Raw genomic sequence first — 18,914 nt, forward strand, 5'->3', positions numbered from 1 at the left:
TCCCTATACACATGCTCCTCTACCTAGAAAAAGAGTAATAATTCATGTATATTTCATGACCTTAGGTATGTTAATGGTTCCTGATTAACCAAAAAGTGTTCTATAACATTCATTCACACATGAACTTCTGAAAATGGAATTGTATTCAGAATCTTCAACCTGTGTCTCAGGACCATCATAAGTTCTATCCTCAGTATGTGTTGTTTGATAGTTAACAATGTCCCTGCTTCAGCAAGCTGTTTATTCTAACTCTACTCTTTAGTTTGGATTCTGGTAAAACTTTTTTTTTTTTTTAAGATTTTATTTATTTGACAAAGGGAAAGGGAGAGAAGCCAGGTAGAAGCAGAGAGAGGGAGAGGGAGAAGTAGGCTCCTTACTGAACAGGAAACCTGATGTAGGGCTTGATCCCAGGATCCTGAGATCATCATCTGAGCTGAAGGCAGACGCTGAATGAGCACCCAGGTGTCCCTTGATTCTGGTATAACTCTTGATATAAGCTGATAAATACAGAACTGAAGAATATAATGTTAGTGAGAAGAAACTAGGATCCAGCAATAACGTCGGATCATATCAACCAAAGGTTTAATAGGACAAAGTCTGGCAGAGGTCAGATTTTATATATCAGAAAATTCATAGATTCATTTTTTAAATTATGCTGAGGACAAGAAACTCCTTTGTCATAAGCGTTCACCCTTTTAAGAGCAGGAAATTTATCTATTTATTCTTGTTACTTTCTATTTATTTATGAGCCTCTTTCTCATTTGTCGTGGTTGTCATCTAAAGTTCGGTTTTCAGATTTATTTAGAGAAAATTATGAATGAGTTTAAGAAAAATATGTAAGCAAATAATAAGTGTGATATGTTAATGAGGAAGTGTGATATACTTCCAAGTGTGATATGCTAATGAGGAAAAACCATAGGCATAATAATAATCTAAAAGTCAGAAAACACAACTGATGACCACAATCCCACATACACACATTTGCCTGTCATATAACTATATCATCTATATCTATGTATATCTATACCTATAGATATACATATTTAGTCATTGTGCATATATTATATAGTATAATGCATACAACAACTTCTTGGGGCTGCTGTCAGGTCCTACTTCCCTTGGGGTTTATATATATCCATTGTCTTAATTTTTTCAGAGTCCAATAATTTCTGCAATGTCCAAGACATTGCAAACCATTACATGGTTTGAGTGAGACAAGTCCAGTAGGTCTGCTGTGAAAGTCTCTCTTGTTATACCATCAGTTAATTTTAGTCATATAACATTCAAACAGCATTGGGGAGAACTCAGCTATCCAATGTGCTTCCCACATTGTTCAATGAACTGTAGTCTTAGGATAGAACCAGCTTTGAGTTTCTGAGCTTCATAAGCACCATGCACTCAGTACTTAAAAATGCTAAAACATCTTTTCATCTTTTTCTCACCACTCAGAGGTGGATTTGAGGAGCCAGAAATATTAGCCAATGTCATTTAGCTGGAAGTGGTAAAACTTAGGTATGAACTCAAGACCTTAAGATTCCAAGAACTACCTTCTATTTAACTCAGATGCTATGACTTGAATGTAGACAGATTTTGATTTCTGGTCATGCCTGGGTTTGAATCACGAGACACTTGAGATGAAAATAGGAATGACAGAGAGAATAAAAAGGAGAATCAGGGCGCCTGGGTGGCTCAGTGGGTTAAGCGTTTACCTTCAGCTCAGGTCATGGTCTCAGGGTCCTGGGATAGAGGCCCACATCGGGCTCTCTGCTCAGCAGGGAGCCTGCTTCCTCCTCTCTTTCTGCTTACCTCTCTGTGGACTTGTGATCTCTCTCTGTCAAATAAATAAATGAAATCTTAGAAAACATATATGAAAAAAAAAAAAAGGAAAATCAGCTCATGGTAAGAAAGAACTCATATATAACCCTGACACATACCACTAGTATGGCTTCATTTGATAATGAACTTCATTTTGTTTGTTTTTTCTTCACTGTTAATTGTTTGTCATTTCATTATTGAATGAAAAAACATATTGCCTGCATCATTAGATCCATTCTAACACCTACCATAGTACATAGGTCATAAGAGCTTAGCCTTATAGTTCAGCAGACTGATTTATTTAGAATCCATCTTCTGCTTGTTTTATTGTTGGAGGAGGTCATTGAGAGGACACAACTGCCAGTTGACCCTCAAGCTGGACCAGGGCAACTGGAAGCTCCTCACTCCTTCCCCTGTCTTTGGAATGTTCTCCCACAGTAGGAGCCATTTTCGAGGACAAAGCCTTGGAGAGCAAAGTGTTGTTGAAGACCATCTGCACGTGTATGTGACTGAACCCTGTGAAGGCCTCCATATAAACTTTTAAGGTTCTGGCGGGAACCTGTGGAGATTTACTTGTCTTGTGGCCACCTAAGACCAGCCTCACATATAAGTTTCCTTCCTTATGAGATGGCACCTATCAATCTGGAGGGCTCTACCTCTTTCTTTGGTCTATCTTTGTCCTTACATGAAAAAGCCAGTTTCAAATTTCACTGAGGAAACTCCCAAGGTTAGAAATTAACACTTACTAAAAAAAAAGGTTGTTGCACTTTAAAGCCACAGAAACCATTTTATCTTAATAAAAATAAGCAAGAAGCAAGTGTGTTTTTGTTTTAGTTTTTGTTTTTAAGTAAAATTATAGTGGTATTTTATGAAACTCAGGGGTAGGGACCATAACTAGGTTTTACAAGAAACTAGTAGTTGGTGATTTGGATTTCTTATTTTTCTTTCTCTACAGATCAGCATTCTGTTTTTTAGTGCACAGGGAAGTCTTAAATGAAAACCTCAGCTCCAGAATTCACTTAATTTAAGATTAAGTGATCAGCTGAGACTCACTGGAATTACAGGATTACAATGACAAATTCCCTTGAAAAACATCTGATTGGCTTATTCTCAGTCATGTAATCACCTCAATGTACTGTGCTTTTAGGGGTAGGACTCCTAGTACAATGACAATGTCCCATTCCACATCTGTGAGGAAGGAGAATCTCAGAGGGGACAGTAACTTTGTAAACAGGAATGCCGTCTACACTGTGTTCCTTTTGTCTCCTTAGCCATTCATTCACTCCACCCCTGTACTACCATTCAGAGTAGTTACAGGGGTTGAATTAGACCCTAAGAGGGACACATTGTAGAAGATAAATTCATCAAACCCTATCCTGGGAATTGAGCTTGCCAGACTGAAAAACCTAAACCCTGTGCCTGAGCCAAACCCAGGCATGTCATAATATACTGGCAGAATAACAAAGCAGAAGGGGTATTTGTACTGTAGGTATTTGTACTGTATTTGTACTGAATGCTGGTGGGCTTCACCCAAAAGAATCAGGACTGAGAATTTGTTATTTATTTATTTATTTGTTTATTTATTTTTAAATTTTATTTATTTATTTGACAGACAGAGATCACAAGTAGGCAGAGAGGCAGGCAGAGACAAAGGAGAAAGCAGTCTCCCTGCGGAGCGAGAGCCCGATTGAGGGCTCAATCCCAGGACGCTGGGATCATGACCTGAGCCCAGGGAAGAGGCTTTAATCCACTGAGCCACCCAGGCGTCCCTATTTATTTATTTCTTAATGGGCTTTCAATACCTGTTTTCCACACTAGTACTTTCTCCTTGGGGCCTGATACAACGCTTCCCTTGAAAAACTTCTGGAGGCACTTGTGGCTAGTAGCTCATGCTATTGGAATTTTTGCCTTGGTGGCACATTAATTGCCTTAATGACCCTTTTCTGACCCTTTAATTTTCTCAGAGTGTTACTAACTCCTATCAAAACTAGAAGTTTGTATTTGTAATTATTTGGTTGATATTTGCCTTCTCTACTAGAGTTCAGCCCTATCAGATAGGAATGTGTCTGCTTTGGCTCACAATATCAAGCACACAGTGGACACTGAATATTTGAATTTATGAGTGAAAAAAATTAATTTATTACATTACAGTTGGAGGTTTAAGTGGATTTGGGTTTTTTTCCTTATAATCACTGCAACATAGAGCTATATTCTTGGAATGTGACAGCAATCATAATTACCATATATTTTTTTCTTTTTTTTAAATTAATTAGTTATTTTTTTTAAATAAACATATAACGTATTTTATCTCCAGGTGTACAGGTCTGTGAATCTCCAGGTTTACACATTTCACAGTACTCATCATAACACATACCCACCACAATGTCCATATCCCCACCACCCTCTCCCGTCCCCCCTTCCCCCAGCAACCCTCAGTCTGTTTTTTGAGATTGAGTCTTTTATGGTTTGTCTCCCTCCCAATCCCATCTTCTTTCATTTTTTCTTTTCCTACTCCCCAACCCCCCCACACTGCATACCATATATTTTTAACTACATCTGGCCTGTCCCCCAATCCTTGGTAAAGTCCCCATATCCCCAAAAAATATCCCCATATTCCAAAGAAACTTTGGAAAGCACAGCTTTGCTTAGGGAATTTAGGGATAGGTATACATTTTTGCTTTGATAGGGTAATAAAGGGGAGTAGAGCTTTCTAAAAGGTAATCATGATTCTCAAATCTGCATAATGAAAAATGACACCTTTTGAAAGGACATGATAATTGTATAATACCAGAGAGTGACCAGCAATGTATCTAGTGGTGGTTAGAGGGAGAGTGAGGACTGGTGGTTAGCAGACCAGGTAGAGGTGGGGGCAGGCTATGAAATGACATCAGAATGGACAAGAAACTTACTTCACCAATTTCCCTGCCCCCTTCTCTGTCTTCCACCAATATACAAAGCAAAAATACTTTTTTTAATTAATTATTTTTATTAACATATAATGTATTATTTGCCCCAGGGGTACAGGTTTGTGAAGAAGCAGTTGACTCTTATCATTTGAATAGTAACTATTGAGGTCAGTATTATCTGGGTGATATACATAAATAGTAACAATTTGTTAAAAGTTTAAATTCTACTCCTTTAAACATTTCATCTTATTATAGACTATATGAAAAAATATAATTCATGTACAAAATAATTTTACTCATATAAAGGGTGGTAAAAATGAATTTACCCCATCAAAAGCTTATAAAAGATTATAAAAACAACATATCTACATGGCATTACTCCAAGTTAGACATTATTCCAAGTCATTTTTTAAAGTTTGTTAAAAACAGGACAAAACATTTGTCAATTGCTTTCCTTAAGGCATTTTTTACCTCTTGGTTCCTCAAGCTATAGATCATGGGGTTTAGCATAGGAATTACTATTGTGTAGAACACAGAGGCCATTTTGTCTGTGTCAAGGGAATGGTTTCATTTTGGCTGCAGATACATGAAGATCAGAGTCCCATAGAATATAGTCACAGCAGTCAGGTGAGAGGCACAAGTAGAGAAAGCTTTGCACCTCCCTTCTGTAGATTGGATTTCAAGATGGCCACGATGTATAAGTAAGAAATAAGAACAGTGGTCAAAGAGCTGATCATGTTGAATCCAGCAAAGATGAAAATCAAGATTTCTTTGAGGCTGGTGTCCGAGCAGGCGAGGGCCATCAAAGGGACATCATCGCAATAGAAGTAATTGATGATATTGGGGCCACAGTAAATCAGTTGGAAAGTAACAACTGTGTGGAGTAAAGCAACAGAAAAGCTGTATAAGTAAGGGCCTATTACCAGTTGCATACACACCTTTCGGGACATAATCACCATGTAGAGAAGAGGATTGCAGATGGCCACATAACGGTCATAAGCCATAACTGCAAGAAGGAACATCTCTGAAATCAGGAAGTTCAGGAAAAAGCCCAGCTGTGTTGCACATGCATAGAAAGATATAGACTTGTGCTTGCTTAGGAGGGTATCCAGGAATTTGGGGTTACCAATGAAGAGTAACAGAGGTCTACGATGGCCAGATTACTGAGAAAAAAGTACATGGGTGTGTGAAGTCGAGAATCCAATCGGATTAATGAAATCATCCCAAGGTTCCCTATGAAAGTTAGAGTATACACCACTGAAATGAGCACAAACAGAATGACTTCAAACTCTCTATGGACTGAAAAACCCAAAAGAATGAATTCCGTCACTTTGGTTCTATTCCTTTCAGCCATTTATTTCAGCCTCTTAACTGCTGAAAAAAGACAAGATAAAGTCAGAAACAAATTATTTAGTCAAGGAATTGTCACCAGATGCCAACTCTTGCATGTTTTAGCTTCAGAAATTATAGTTCATTGAGGTGGAATTTAAAAACAAATACATCCCATTTCAAACTGTTCTCTCTGGCTATTCACAATTTTCTGAGGTCAAAAATTGAGGGACAATAAAAAAATAAATTGATGGCTATATAATAAAAATAACAAAGAAACAAAAAACCCTTTATATGTTTGTAAAGATATTTAATTTTTTAGATTTAGATTATTTTAAATTATATTGGGTAAGAAGAAGAAAACAAATTTTTATTTCCTGCCCCTTTATTTTCTTCTTCATGGAGCAAACCCATAATGCATCTATTAGTCTTTTTGAATAGATACCTTTTTTTTCAATTTTAATAAATATGCATTATGCTAAATGAAAAGGTAAACAGGATATCTGATGGGGAAAATGGACCATTAAATGTTTTTATTTGTGAATTAGGCAAATTTCGAAGTGTATATGTTAGCTCATTTTCAAATACTGCAATCTAAAAATTAAAAAATAATATGCTTGTGAGTAGGAATAGAATATGTATATTTTTTAAAATATAGTTATTTGGATTACAGTGTTTATGGTATTCTATTTTAATTACTTCCAATGTTTATAGTTGGAAATGTTTTCCAGCATTTCTGGTAAATTCTCAGTGAAGCAATAGCATGCATTCTTACTTTTAAAAGATGGCAACCTCTTTGTCAAAAGAAGGAATGATTTTCAAGAAAATATACTCCTTTCATATGATGTTTGTAAAGTTTTCATTGTCAAAAAAATGACTTTTGGATGCCTGGGTGATTCAGTCAGTTAAGCCTCTGCCTTCAGTTCAGGTCCTGATCCAGGGGCCTGGGATGGAGCCCTGCATCTGGCTCCCTGATCAGCAGGGAATCTTTCTCCCTCTCCCTCTGCCCTTCCCCCACCCCAACCCACCCCCAGTTTGTGTGCTCCTTCTCTCTCTCATGTTCTTTCTGTCTCTCTCAAATAAATAAACAAAATATTTCTTAAAAGGCAATGGCTTTCATGTCCGCAGTTATGAATATATCAGTATTACCTCTTGGTTCAGCTTAGCCATCCAAGCTGTCAGTCATTATTGGTGAGTCACTTTCCCTTATTGGATTCTGTATTTATAAGACATGTGAAGCCATGTCTTTCTCCAATTACCGCCATATTCACAGTCTAAGAAGACCCTTGACCCTCAGTGTCTTCTCACCTCCATCTCCAAAGTCAGAATTAATTTATCTTATTCCTCCGTATATAACTCGCCTGTAGTTATCACAACTTACATGGTGTGGTTTTGGGGAGTTACATGTCTCTTTCCACCTCTGAGACTGTGAAAGTTCACTTTAATTTTGTGAGGAAAGTAAAAGATAAGAAATTCTCACCATAATCAAATACACATACACATACATACAGTGTGTGAAATCTCTTTTTCTCCCCACAGGTAGTACCCAAAGGGAAACAGTTTTGTCTAAGTGGTCAGAAAAATCATCTTTTAAATTTTCTCTTCTTCCTTTATTGACTCAGCTTAACACTGTAAATGGCACCTAATGCATTCTCCAAAATTACATAAAATATATACATGCACACATACATGTATTCATACAAACATATATAAGTGATGTGTATGGATATATATATGCATATGTGTATGTGTATAAACACACATGCATACTCGCATACATAAAATCTGACATGAAAACAATTTTCTCTCTCATTCATTTTCTTCCTTCTTGGTAGAACCAAAGCTCACCTTGTGAGAGGTGTGTTTGGATAGAATTTTGGAACTGGCTTGTCTTCCTGAGCTGGCATCTCCCTTCTCTGGGTGTAGAACAGAAGGGGAAATGAGAAAGTGTTGATGGGATCACTTTGGATGTTTGAGAGGTGGAAGTTTTATTATTGGGTTACTTTTCTTGGTACACATACTGGAATCAGGCTCATTTTCTTTCCTTGTACAACCATTAAAAGAGAGGAAAAAAATGCAAAATCTACATTTTCATCAATTTCAGATTTTGAAAAGACCAGCCCCCATTTTTGTATATTACTTTCACTTCTGAATAGCTTTTTAATACACATTTCTTGAACCCATCAAGATTTTCTTCTAAGAGAAAGGCAATACACACATAAAAGCTTGTCTTCTACAGAAACTGACTTCTGAAGTTTTAGCAACAGTGAAATATATTTCTTCCAAAGAAAGCCTTAGTCTCAGTGAGCTATTGAGGGGAATAGCTTATTCTGGGAGCATTAGGAGGATTATTTCATTCTTGTGTTTAGATGTTAGCTTCATCCAGTTGGAGCGGAGTCAGACAGGGTCATCTATTTTCTTTTTAATGGGGAAAACTGGATGACTTGGGGAAGGTCTGTGGAAATGACCAACCATACCTGTTTAACTTACCTGGTTGTGGAAGAAATCTTCCCCTGAATGTTTTCAAAGGGCCTCCTTCCAATGATACTATCCAATGATAGTGAGGGTATGTGAATGTGTGATAATAGGCTTTATACAATCGAGTCTATTCCCTAGCGAGTTAATTCCCAGTGTTCCACAGACATGACTACCTTAGGGTCACTGACACTCCAGGGCACAACTATGATTAAAAAGTTCTAATTAGGAAAAGATTAGTCCAGGAAACAAAATTGACATTAGGTCATATTCAAATTAGAACTGTCTCACCATAAAATCACTAGTCTTTGGTTATTTATGTCCAATCCGATTTACGTAAACAAAACAAAGAGAAGCAAAATCAAATGGCAAGCAATTTAAATTACAACCATTTCTAATGTCATTATTATTAATTGTCCCTTCCTGCCTATGTGACCATTTTAGAGGGATTCTGATTTAATCATTTGTCTTATCTAGCTGAGTGAGTTTTAAATCTAGAAGTTCTAAATTTTTTTTAAAGGATTTTATTTATTTATTTGACAGACAGAGATCGCAAGCAGGCAGAGAGGCAGGCAGAGAGAGAGAGGAAATCAGGCTCCCTGCTGAGCAGAGAGCCCCATGTGGGGCTTGGTCCCAGGTCCCTGGGGTCATGACCTGAGTTGAAGGCAGAGGCTTTAACCCACTGAGCCACCCAGGCGCCCCTAGAAGTTCTAAATTTTTAAGCAACAATTCTGTTTATTTTTTCTTTGCTAAGTGTGGACCTGAAAATAATAACAAATCCCCTTTATTTATATTTTAGACAGTTGACATTTAACCTTTAAAGTCACGTTTCATTAATTTGTTGTATGACCTAAGACAAAAACCTAAGCTCTTTGTCCAAATAGCTAATTGCCTTGATGTTATTTAATTAAATAACCCGTCTTTCTTATTAATTTACAATTTAAAAGTATCATTTTATTTACTAGAATAATTCAATAAACTTGACTAGCTTCTGATTATAATAAATATCTTGGAGTATTAGAAATTTATCAAAAGCATTTTTATATATCCTTTCTTTTGTAAAATAAATATTTTACAGAATATAAATGAAGTATATGTATATGTATGCTGATTATAAAACTTTATACATGGGAAGATATAAATGCAAATATAAAAATAAATATATTTCACATATAAATATATATCATCTACCAGAGGTAACTGTTCTTTAAATGTAGGGGGACTTTTGATTTTCTTTTTCTTTTATATTTTTATGTGTTTCATTAAATTGGGCTCAGAGAGTATATGAAAATTTACTACTTATGATTACCATTTTTACCATCAATATATCAGAATTTTACATGTTATTTAAATTTCTTTCCAAAGCATGTTTTTTACTATAACTATAACAGTTCCTATTTCGACATTTTGTGATTTTTTAAAAAAAATTATAATAATTCTTTTATTCAAAATTTTATTTTGAATGATCCAGTATTTTAGGGTAGAATGCTAAATGGCTCTAAAGGTTCAGAATATCTGAGAAACTAAGGGAAATGCCAGCTTCTGTACTGCCCTTCTTCATCTGGTGATTTTAATTAAATAATTGATGGTCATTAAGAAAAAACTGAAGTCAGAGTTATTCCAGTGTTGATGATGAAATTGTCTCTCTGTGTCTTATTAAAAACTCTTCATTGCAAACAGAATTCCCTACTGTAATTGCTTCACAGAGGCTACTTGATAATCAGTTTCAAGGGGCCTTATTAAAATGACAAGGTTTTCAGCTTTTTCATGGGGACGTATTAAATGAAACCAATTTCAGGAACCATAAAGTTTCAGTGTAGAATTAATGAATCTGCAGTTTAGTTTGAGTGTGTGGAGATAATCATCTGATTCCTCAGGGATGGCTATTTCCTCTACCTTGAACTGCCTTCTTTTGGGAGATAAGATATTGTAGTGGGAAGAGAAGGGGATGTGGAGTCAGATCTAGGTTTGCAAGCAGACCCTTCTGCTATCTACCCATGTGCTCTTGCGAAGGCCTTAAATTCTGAGCCTCAATTAAGAAATGAAAATGCTACTTATAGCACGGGGTTATTTTGAAGAGTAAATGCATATCAGATTTTAATTACTTTGCAAACTGCAAATTGATCATATAATGATTATGAGTAGAATATTAATGATCATAATAAGAGGCACTAAAATTCACTGGGTGCTTATTATGTGCCAGACAAGGTACTAAAAAGGTCTACATACATGTGAATCAAAAAGCAATTCTTATTCTTTCGCAAACAAGAATCCCACTCTAACAATGAATTCCACATCACACCCAGGGAATAGTAAACTATTAATCACACCTCTAAATTCTCTCATTTTTCAGGGGATACACATCATTTGCAACATGTACTTTTTTTTCCATTTTGAATTCCACAAATTGTAATGTTTCTACATATTGGTCTCTTTCAAATTCATTGGATGTAATTCCATAATGTTAAGCCACTATCTTTGAGGGAACCCTTGAAATACATCGGATATATCAGTCTTGTATAGGAGACATTTCTATTATTTTTCTCTATATGGGGTTTAGGCAAAACTCATTATTATGATCTACAATGTTGTGTATCCGTGGTCCTGACTGTCTTTTCTAATTTCTCTGCTTTTTCCTTCCCTGTCCACCACAAAATTCCTTTCCTTCATTGATTGTAGCTATCCATTTTGTCTTTGCATATTCTGTATCACTGAAATATTATCCCACAGTTTTCCCTCTCCATAATGGCTAAATCTCTCATCTTCTTAGTACAAGGTCAAAAGTTAAAATCTTGGTAAATTTTCACTAAATTCACATAATTTTCTCTTTACCTAATCTCCCAAAGAAGGAAGAATGCTGATTGATTATTTCTCAGGATACTCTGTGTCTTCCTTATGTCACTATTATATTTCTCATGCTATATTATAATATGCATTTTCCTTGTGTGTCTCTCTCACTAGACTCTGAACTACATGATAAAATAATATAAATAAAATAAACAAACACTTAAAAATAATTTTCAGTAATTAGGGGAATAATTTGAATAAAATGACCTAAAAGAAAAGAAACAACATAGTAGATTATTATTATTTCTATATTTCTTTAGTGCCTTTTTATTTGAATATTTTTGAGTACATCTTAGTTCAATACACACATATACACTAGACCTCACAAGATTGTTAATAGATTCTTCCCATTTTGCTTTTTTAAAGATTTATTTATTTATTTTGGGGGTTGGGTAGAGGGAGGGGGGAGAGTCAAGCAGTCTCTGCACTGAGCATGGAGCCTGAAACGGGGCTTGATCTCACAGCCCTACGATCACGACCTGAGCTGAAACCAAGAGTTAGATACTCAACCAATACACCACCCAGGTGCCCCACACCATTGTGTTGTTCACATTTCTAGTAAGTAAGAGTGCCATTTCTGGTGAAATTTAATTATTCTGATTCATTGATTTCTTTGGGTTTTGCTGATCACATTATTTATGAAACATGTTTTTATTCCTTTCTTTAAAAAATTTACTTCTCTTATTTTTGTTTTGTACAGATTTCCTGGCCTCCTTGATAATACTTTAGATAGAGATGTATTGATATTTTAACCTCCCAACTAATATGGCTACTTACAAATTTTAAAATGTGTTTATCCTTTTAATAAATGAATTATTAGTAGTAAATATTTTTAGTAGGGGCATTTTCAAACATACACAAAATGAGAAGATTTGATATAATAATCCTTACCCCAGTAACAATTGTCCAGCTTCAGTGTCTACACCAATGGTTTGGATATATTTTATTCATACTTCTCACTGCATTCACTAGCCCCCAAAATTTATTTTGAAATAAATCCCAGAATTCACACCATTTCATCTATCAGTGTTCTCCAGACAAAGATCTCCAGGGAGAACCTCTAGTCAAAGTTGTGTTACTGTTACTTGTTTCAACAAGGTAGGTTGAACACCATGGGAAACATGTCCATCTCAATAAGGGGGCTTAGGTATCAAGCTTAATATGGGATTTCATCCTGTGAAGTTATTTACGGTAGGGTTCAAGAAAGCATGTTTGCACTCTGGATTAGTTGCTGTCATTGAGTGCCTGTGTTTTTATGATTTGATATGTTAATGGTTCTTATTTAGAACATGGACAAATTGGAGTCAGGTTAAAGCTTTAGTTGGTAAAGAAGACACAGTCCCTTATATTAGCCAGATGGAGAAGATGTTTGACCATTTTTGTGGTTTAGACACAGTGTTCTTGATTTTGTCTAGATCTATGACATTATTACTGAGTGACTTTCTTTTTGTCTTGCTTCATTAGCATTACCAGTAAACTTTTTTCATGTTGGTGCTCTGTGAAATTATTGACATATCATTAATATTATTGATATGATACTACAGCTTAGCTTTTAGTGTCAGACTAGATCCCACCTGACAATTCTCAAAAAATGTTTTTTCTTCCTCATATCCACATGTATCTCACTGAAGATACATAATTTTGATCACATGGATAAAGCGTCGAGTTAATATTTTAAGCATGTAGTAAAAATCCATGCACCTTACAGATCATTTCCTCATTTCTAGGAATAGTAATCTTATCCATTCTTTAAATCCCATCTTGAGTTCTTCATTTATCCAAAGGTCTTAGAATACACCCACCCTCACTTAAATAGAAGTGATCTTACTTACTAGCAACTTCCCAAAACGTTTAATTTTCAAAAGCAAAAAAAAAAAAAAAAAATGAGATGACTTGCAAAGGAATTTGAGAATTACTGATCAGATTCCTGAGAATAAACCTATATAATTCAAATGAAGAGATGTGAACAAGCAAAGAATTGTGAGGCACTTAGAACCTAAGAAAAGTGCAATCTTATCACTACCTCAAGGTTTGAAGGGACATAGGGAGTTGGAGGAACCCAGTGGGAGGAAGGCTATTGATGAGACTGGAGAGGGTTACATCTGCTGCTTAAGATATGGTACCAAAGTGAGGCGAGAGCAGGGGCAAGGACGAAGTGCACTGACCTCCCTCTCTTGATGCCATCAAACCTCTTATCACAACTTCCTTATGGCTGCATCCAGTTGGATCCTGCTCTCAGGCATGTCTAGGAGATGCAGTTACTATGTGTATGCTTAAAGCAGAGAGAGGATGAGAAGTGCCAATTCACGGTTATGTCTCTGGGGTCAAAATATGATTTTCACTTACTCAGTGGGTGACCTTGAACAGGATGCCCAATCTCTCTATACTTTGGTTTCCTCCTTTGACAATAATAATAATACCTAATTGATAGGAATATAATATGGTATAACTGCTATGGAAAACATTATAGAGGGTTCCTCAAAAAAATGAAAATAGAACTATCTTATCCTTCATCGATCTCACTTTTGGATATATATCCAAGAGAATTGAAATCAAGATCTAGAAGAGATATCCAAATCCTCATGTTCCTTGCATCATTACTCCCAATAACCACTGTGTGGAAGCAACTTAAATGCCCATAAAGAAATGCGGCATATACCTACAATAGAATATCCTTCAGCTTTGAAGAAGGAGGAAATTCTGCCATATGTGAGAAAATGAGGATATTTCACTAAGTGCAATAAGCCAGCTACAGAAGGATGAATACTGCATTATTCTAAGTAGAATAATGAGGCATCTAACATTGACTCATAGAAAGAGTAGAATGGTGGCTTCCAGGGACTGGGGGTTGGAGGAAATGAGAGTTGTTTGTCAATGGGTAGAAAAGGTCCATAAGTTCTAGAGCTCTGCTGTACAACATTTTGTCTATAGTTAACAGTGCTGTATTGTGCACTTAAGAAATTGCCAAAGAGGTTCCATCTCATGTGAAATGTTTTTACCGTGATTAAGAAAAGAAACAAAAGCTGAAAAAAGTGTGGTTTATTAAATGATAAGGATACAATATGCATTTTTCCAGGTTCCAGAGGAAATCTGACAAAGAACTGAAGAGTGTTCATTGTCTGTATCAGTAGGATAATTATCAGACAAGCTGTAAAGAACTGGCTTCAGTGGTGGAAGGAAAAGCTGGATTGGAAAGCACAAAAGATTGGGAGAACTTGGAAGCAGTAGACAAATTTTCCAGGAAGTTTTGCTTCTTCTATGAGTTTTGTTTTACACACACACTTATCTAGTAATGTATGATATATACTAGACTTAAAAATGGTTTTCTAGTTTGAAATTTGGTAAGAAACTGGATTTTACCATTAATAAAAACACATTTCCTTTTTTGTATAGATTCACCAAGCTAGAATCTGAAACTGGTTTTCAGGTATGATTTTGGATTATTTTGGCTTTATTTACTTTTTGTTTTCTCTTACTTTTTAAAAAAAAATTTATTTATTTGACAGAGAGAGAGAGATCACAAGGAGGCAGAGAGGCAGGGAGAGAAAGAGGGGTAAGCAGGTTCCCTTCTGAGCAGAGCCCAATGCGGGGCTCCATTTCAGGACCCTGGGATTATGACCTGAGCTGAAGACAGAGGCTTAACCCACTGAACCACCCAGGCACCCCTCCTCTTACTTTTTAAAGCAGACATCTTCTGAACACTTACTTACCATAGAGTTTACTGAATCCTTCCCGTACATTAACTTATTCAATCCTCACAAAATCATAAAGGATGTACAATTTTTATTTGATTTTACAACTGAGGCCTAAAAAATATGGACATTGTCTAAGGTCTAATACGTTAGTTACTCAGGATTTAAGTGTTAGTCTTTTCCTTTCACAAAACTTGTATTTTTATTCAAATGAACCAAGGTTCACAGTCTTTTCATATTGTTTCTACTAGTATAGTCTATTCTTTCCTTCATGGAAATTGTCTGAATGGTATACTTGAAGTATGGTTCCTTTAGGAATACAGATAATTAAAAAGATTTTTTAAACTCCCCAATATAATTTGTCCAGCTCATCTTAATTTGAGAAAAATAAGAAAGAAAATATTACAGCTCTCAGATATCTCCAGAGGTTCAAATTTAAACCCAAAGGGATCTAGGAACTAATAAATCACCCAAACAACTTCAGAATGAGCTCACTGGTAGCTTAGGATTATTGCTAAGCCCAGGTGAGTCATGGAATTTGTATATGGAGTGAATCACCAATGCTCTATCAATAACTAGGTTTTCCATTAGAAACATCTCCTCTTGATGAGCTGTGGTATTCGATGGAATGAATAAGTCTGCTTTTAGAGAAAATGCCTATAACATCCTAACTGCATTTCTTAGTTTCATACTCCTTATTGTTACACTCTTTGCTTTTTGGTACTTTCTAAAGGATGTCTGCTTCCTTATTCATCTCCAATTCTCTGTCCTTCCTTCCATCCCTACCTTCCTCCCTTCTGTCTGTCTGTCTGTCTCACACACACACACACACACACACACACACACACACACACACACACATTCCTTTAAATGACCTCATATTGAGTTAGCAAGATAATCTGGAATCACCCTCTGTCCTACAGTAGTACCCGGGCTTTTCTGTCTAAAATTCTATTATAAGAATGGGCGACCAAGGATGGCTCTACACTTAAGTGCTGGTAACAGTGTTTATCTCTCCTTGGCCTTTGGAAACACCAAATGTTCCATAATAAATAAAGAATGAAAATTCACTGTAATTTTTGAATCCTGACATAAAATAGAAATCCACTGGATTTCATTTTTCTAATTTTGCTTCTCAGAAGAGATGTTCTTGATGCCTCGAGAAGGGTTTTAAGACAATCAGACTTACACCCATGCTTCCTAACACTTTTTTATGTTATGCCATGTCATCGGTATGTGTTTTGGGACACACAAAGGGAGCACTGATGGGTGAAGAAGTCACAATGTCTGCACATCTGTACACCTGTACACCTAGTATACTGGTGGTGCTCAGTGTGCCTCTGGAGCCTGGTAAGCTCTGGAGAAGAAACCAAGCTTGGTGAAGCCCTGGAATGATGGATGCTTGGCTTAGAGAAGCCATACAGACCCTTATAAAAAGCAGGGAGCAAGACCTGGATAAGACTAGGCAGTGAGTAAATAGAGAATAACTTAGCTTATAGAGCAGTGGATAGGAGAGAAGAGGTTTATCAATGACTATTTCCTTCTTCCCTGTTTATTGAACTAATTTTCTGTGTAAAGTTTTGCCATTATGTTAATTGCCAAAGTGTGTAGACACATCAGGGGTAGTTCCCTAATCCTTATTAAGCAGAGGCAAACCCTTTAAGAATTAGTACAAAGAAAAGATTTAATGTGCTCAAAAACTATGTTTTGAGAACCTCGATGGGCAAAATAGAATCTATAAAGACTGATGGAGAACCAAATAAATGAAGTTCTTTTTTGTTAAAAACAGGATCCAACTACCAGAAAGGACTAAAAATGATCATCACTAATTAATTTGGTACTCAAATAACTGAAAATAACAAGTATTTGTCTTGCTATACATAGTTAAGTAAATATCTAAAATGTTTCACCAATAGCTCAAATAGGTATAAAAGATGTAGTTTTTCATATTGTAAGTATTGGCATTCATATATATATATGAATTTATGTATATACACATATATGTATACATACATACACATATATGCCTAAAGTTAAATATATCAAAAATAGTGTAATATTATGGTAATCAATAATTGCCATCATCCATTGAAAATAAGAGACTCCTTTGTAAAATTAGGTAGTATAAAACATTTTTTTGTCCTTAAATTCATTTGTTCATTCAATTTCCATTAAAAGAAAAAGTAAACCTAGTGTAATATGTTATAGAAAGTATTTCCCTGGTCATTTTTCCTTACTCTCCTAAAACTCAAATACATGCACACACACACTGGAATTTTATTATTGTAACAATAGATTCTATAGCTTTCATATATTACATTAGTAAAATATTTCTATTTGCATTGTAATCACAATTAAGTGATTAAAATATATACTCCTAATGTTGATGCATAATTGTTCGATACGAATTTAACTTTTATTTGAAATTTATCTTATTAATAAGATGGGGGTGTATTTATGCAATCATATGAAAGGAATTATCTAAATGCCCAAATGTTGGAGCAAGGAATCATACACACATTCCAGGTGAGTGAGAGATACGCTTTGCATTTGTGAACTGTGAAAAGTGTGAGTTTTGAAAAGGGAAGACGAAAACAAAACAAACAAAAAACCAAGATCACAGATGCCTTCTCAGACAAACGAGTTTCAGAAAGGAACAGATAAAAATAATGGAGGGATTGAAAATTAATTTTCTTGAAAATATTCTTGTCCACATATCCTTTGGTGAGTCTTTTCATGTGAGTAGAAATAGCCATACTCCAATTTGATTTCCTCTAGCATGGTGGAGTCACTGTTACTCAAACATATTCAGCCATAGGTCAGGCAAACAAAACCAAAAGAGAAATAAAAGTAAGTTTGAAAATATGGCTGATTTTTGCTTGCTATTCTCATGAATTTGTTTTTTAGGCTATTTCTTCCCAAACATGTCTGTATATTGGAATCCCCTGGGGGGCTTTAAAATACTGATGCCTGGGTACTAACCAGACATTTTGATTAAACTGGTAGGGGGTTCCTGGGCGTTGAGATGTTAAAAAACTCCGTATGTGATTCAATGTGCAGTCAAGTTTAAGACAAAACTCACTTTAAGAAGGACACAATGAAACAAGAAACAACAGTGCTTATTAAGTAAATCTTCAGGTGAAATGTGTAAGTGATTTCGAGGACTTCCCCTCAAAATTGACAGAGATGTGGAAATGACAGAATAATTAGGAAGACTTTGAGACAGTGTTTGCTTTAGAGCAACCTATAGAAACTAATTGGAGGCTATGAAAAAAAATTACTTTTAAAAAATTAGAGGAATTGATAAAATAATCCAGAGAATAGTAAGGTAGATACAAAATCATAAATGCTCTGTTTTATGAGCACTTTAACAAATGTCTATAGGTAGTCTTGTTTCTAGGGTGATTTTAAAGTTTCTTGAGTTTGGAATCCAAACTCCACCTTAATATTAACATAGCTTCATTTATGAGTTACCTGTTTTTGTGCTGCTATGTTTATATGCATACAAAGAAAAGATAGTGGCAACAAAAACACTGAAATCTTAGTGTTAGTGGTCTCAAGTGTTTTCTATCAGGTGGTATTGCAATATTAACCAGCACCCTTCCATGTTCTTAAAAATTACAAAGCAAAACAACGTTCAAGAAAGCTATTCTGAGAGTATGGGACTCCTCTCCCTGAGGCAAGGATGCATGTCATCAGAGAGCTAAGGTGTACTTTTTGCGCACAAGACAACATGATTCAAGGCAAGAAGACACCAGCAATCATCTTTTGTCAACAGTGACAAGGGCCATGAGAAGCATCATTTGTATTCTTCAACTTGCAACAAAATCAACAAAATTCACTGGGATAA

The 18,914-nt window shown here is 35.6% G+C and overlaps 1 pseudogene; it reads right to left on the reverse strand.

The window, feature by feature from the left end:
• Window positions 1-5,123: 5,123 nt before the first annotated feature.
• On the reverse strand, window positions 5,124-6,075 carry LOC111150045 (annotated as a pseudogene).
• Between the last annotated feature and the right edge of the window lie 12,839 nt (window positions 6,076-18,914).

Source organism: Enhydra lutris, unplaced genomic scaffold, assembly GCF_002288905.1.
Source record: "Enhydra lutris kenyoni isolate GAN:26980312 unplaced genomic scaffold, ASM228890v2 scaffoldscaffold22, whole genome shotgun sequence".
Taxonomy (NCBI): domain Eukaryota; kingdom Metazoa; phylum Chordata; class Mammalia; order Carnivora; family Mustelidae; genus Enhydra; species Enhydra lutris.